Source organism: Penaeus vannamei, chromosome 4 (genome assembly GCF_042767895.1).
Source record: "Penaeus vannamei isolate JL-2024 chromosome 4, ASM4276789v1, whole genome shotgun sequence".
Taxonomy (NCBI): Eukaryota; Metazoa; Arthropoda; class Malacostraca; order Decapoda; family Penaeidae; genus Penaeus; species Penaeus vannamei.
The window spans coordinates 10,593,814-10,598,813 of record NC_091552.1 but is presented as its reverse complement, the minus strand read 5'-3'; positions in this window follow the sequence as shown (position 1 = coordinate 10,598,813).

The following is a 5,000-nucleotide window of genomic DNA, read 5'->3' as shown; positions in this document are numbered from 1 at the left end:
TTCCATACTTTTTAATAAATAATTTCACAGACATACATAAACACACACACACACACACACACACACACACACACACACACACACACACACACACACACACACACACGCAAACACATACACACACACACACACACACACACACACACACACACACACACACGCAAACACATACACACACACACACACACACACATGCGCGCGCGCAAACACATACACACTTGCAAGCATGCATTCAAACATTCGCGCGCACACACACACACACACACACACACACACACACACACACACACACACACACACACACACACACACACACACACACACACACACTTGCATACATGGACACATACATTCGTACACACACACATATGTTTATAGACAGATGGAGAGATTGATAGGTAGGTAATCAGATACAGATAAATTGAAAGATCGATAGATAGATATAGATAGATAACATATTAGATAGATATAAATAGATAACATATTAGATAGATATAGATAGATAACATATTAGATAGATATAGATAGATAACATATTAGATAGATATAGATAGATAACATATTAGATAGATATAGATAGATAACATATTAGATAGATATAGATATATAACAAATCAGATAGATATAGATAGATAACATATTAGATAGATATAGATAGATAACAAATCAGATAGATATAGATAGATAACATATTAGATAGATATAGATAGATAACAATTTAGATAGATATAGATAGATAACATGTTAGATAGATATAGATAGATAACAATTTAGATAGATATAGATAGATAACATATTAGATAGATATAGATAGATAACATATTAGATAGATATAGATAGATAACATATCAGATAGCTATAGATAGATAACATATTAGATAGATATAAATAGATAACATATTAGATAGATATAGATAGATAACATATTAGATAGATATAGATAGATAACATATTAGATAGATATAGATAGATAACATATCAAATAGATATAGATAGATAACATATTAGATAGATATAGATAGATAACATATCAAATAGATATAGATAGATAACATATTAGATAGATATAGATAGATAACATAATAGATAGATATAGATAGATAACATATTAGATAGATATAGATAGATAACATATTAGATAGATATAGATAGATAACATATTAGATAGATATAGATAGATAACATATTATATAGATATAGATAGATAACATATTATATAGATATAGATAGATAACATATTAGATAGATATAGATAGATAACATATTAGATAGATATAAATAGATAACATATTAGATAGATATAGATAGATAACATATTAAATAGATATAGATAGATAACATATTAGATAGATATAGATAGATAACATATTAGATAGATATAGATAGATAACATATTAGATAGATATAGATAGATAACATATTAAATAGATATAGATAGATAACATATTAGATAGATATAGATAGATAACATATTAGATAGACATAGATAGATAACATATTAGATAGATATAGATAGATAACAATTTAGATAGATATAGATAGATAACATATTAGATAGACATAGATAGATAACATATTAGATAGATATAGATAGATAACAATTTAGATAGATATAGACAGATAACATATTAGATAGATATAGATAGATAACACATTAGATAGATATAGATAGATAACATATTAGATAGATATAGATATATAACATATTAGATAGATATAGATAGATAACATATTAGATAGATATAGATAGATAGCATATCAGATAGATATAGATAGATAACAAATCAGATAGATATAGATAGATAACATATTAGATAGATATATATATATAACATATTAGATAGATATAGATAGATAACAAATCAGATAGATATAGATAGATAACATATTAGATAGATATAGATAGATAACATATTAGATAGATATAGATATATAACATATTAGATAGATATAGATATATAACATATTAGATAGATATAGATAGATAACAAATCAGATAGATATAGATAGATAACATATTAGATAGATATAGATAGATAACATATTAGATAGATATAGATATATAACATATTAGATAGATATAGATAGATAACATATTAGATATAGATAGATAACATATTAGATAGATATAGATAGATAACAAATCAGATAGATATAGATAGATAACATATTAGATAGATATAGATAGATAACAATTTAGATACATATAGATAGATAACATATTAGATAGATATAGATATATAACATATTAGATAGATATAGATAGATAACATATTAGATAGATATAGATAGATAACATATTAGATAGATATAGATAGATAACATATTAGATAGATATAGATAGATAACATATTAGATAGATATAGATAGATAACATATTAGATAGATATAGATAGATAACATATTAGATAGATATAGATAGATAACATATTAGATAGATATAGATAGATAGCATATCAGATAGATATAGATAGATAACATATTAGATAGATATAGATAGATAACATATTAGATAGATATAGATAGATAACATATTAGATAGATATAGATAGATAACATATTAGATAGATATAGATAGATAACATATTAGATAGATATAGATAGATAACATATTAGATAGATATAGATAGATAACAAATCAGATAGATATAGATAGATAACATATTAGATAGATATAGATAGATAACATATTAGATAGATATAGATAGATAACATATTAGATAGATATAGATAGATAACATAATAGATAGATATAGATAGATAACATATTAGATAGATATAGATAGATAACATATTAGATAGATATAAATAGATAACATATTAGATAGATATAGATAGATAACAAATCAGATAGATATAGATAGATAACATATTAGATAGATATAGATAGATAACATATTAGATAGATATAGATAGATAACATATTAGATAGATATAGATAGATAACATATTAGATAGATATAGATAGATAACATATTAGATAGATATAGATAGATAACATATTAGATAGATATAGATAGATAACATATTAGATAGATATAGATAGATAACATATTAGATAGATATAGATAGATAACATATTAGATAGATATAGATAGATAACATATTAGATAGATATAGATAGATAACATATTAGATAGATATAGACAGATAACATATTAGATAGATATAGATAGATAACATATTAGATAGATATAGAGAGATAACATATTAGATAGATATAGATAGATAACATATTTGATAGATATAGATAGATAACATATTTGATAGATATAGATAGATAACATATTTGATAGATATAGATAGATAACATATTAGATAGATATAGATAGATAACATATTAGATAGATATAGATAGATAACATATTAGATAGATATGGATAGATAACATATTAGATAGATATAGATAAATAACATATTAGATAGATATAGATAGATAATATATTAGATAGATATAGATAGATAACATATCAGATAGATATAGATAGATAACATATTAGATAGATATAGATAGATAACATATTAGATAGATATAGATAGATAACATATTTCGTCAAATAAAAAAAATAGATACCAACGCACGTCACAAATGATATCAAAAGAATGATGATAAAGATTGCGATAATAATGACACAAATATCAATAATGAGAAACATATCGGTGAAATATTTAAACAAAGAAAGAAAGAAAGAAAAAAAACAGAAGAAATACTAATGATAATGATAATAATAATAATGATGTCGCAGATTTTGATGGTGAAGGTGATAATGATGATGATGATGGTGATGATTTTGATAATGATGTTGATAATGATGGTGATGGTGATTATGATGGTGTTTAAATGATGGTGATGATAATAATGATGGTGATAAAGATGGTGAAGATAATGATGACTGTGATGGTGATGAGGATGATGGTGATGATGATGGTGATAATGATCTTGGTGATGATAATGATGATGATGATAATGATGATGTTGATGATGATAATAATACTGATGATAATGATAATGATGATGATAATTATAATGATAATGATGATGACAATGACGATGATACTGATGATGATGATAATGATGGTGATAATAATAATGAAGATAATAATGAGTGTGATGATATTGATGACGGTGATGACAATAATGATGATGATAATGGCGATGATGATAACAACAACAACAACAACAACAACAACAACAACAACAACACGATTCTCAATCTCGCAGGTTACTAATAACTCTGTTTGTTAAGTTCCGTTTGCTCGTCCATGAAGCCATGAGTGAACAAAGACGGAGTAAATATTTACCTTCCATATACTTCCTTGATCAATTACTCTCAATCTTTGCTCTCCCTTTTTCTTTCTTTTTCGTTCAGTCTTTTTGGTTTTAGTTTTTCGTTTTCTTTTTTTCTTGTTATTGTTATTATTGTTGTTGTTTTTTTATTCTTGCTATTTTTCTTCGTCTTCTTCTTCTTTGTTATTCGTCTTCCTCTATTCTTTTCTTTTTTCTTCTTTTATCCATCTTTTCTCTTTCGTTTTCTTCTACCTCTCTTCTCCCTCTTCTTCTTTCTTATTCATCTTCCTTTATGCTTTTCTTTTTCTTCTTTTATCCTTCTTTTCTTTTTCGTTTTCTTCTACTTCACTTCTCCCTCTTTCTTTTTCTTCTTCTTCTTCGTCTTCTTCTTATTCGTATTTTTCCTCATTTTTTCCTCTCGTCTAATGTACTGAAGTCAAATCACTCTTTCCTATGATGCAAATCCGCTAACTTCACTGCACTGATTGGAGCAAGTGGATAAAGTGACGAGAGGGAAGAAGGAGGGAAGGGAGAGGGAGGATGAAAAGGAGGAAAGGGGGAAGGAGGAGAGGAGAGTGAGATGGGAAGGGTAAAATGAGAGAAGGGAGAGGGAAGAAGGAGGGTAGGGAGAGGGAGGAGGAAAAGGAGGGAAGGGAGAGGGGATGGAGGGGAGGAGAGTGAGAAGAGAAAGGGAAAAGGAGGAAAGGGAGAG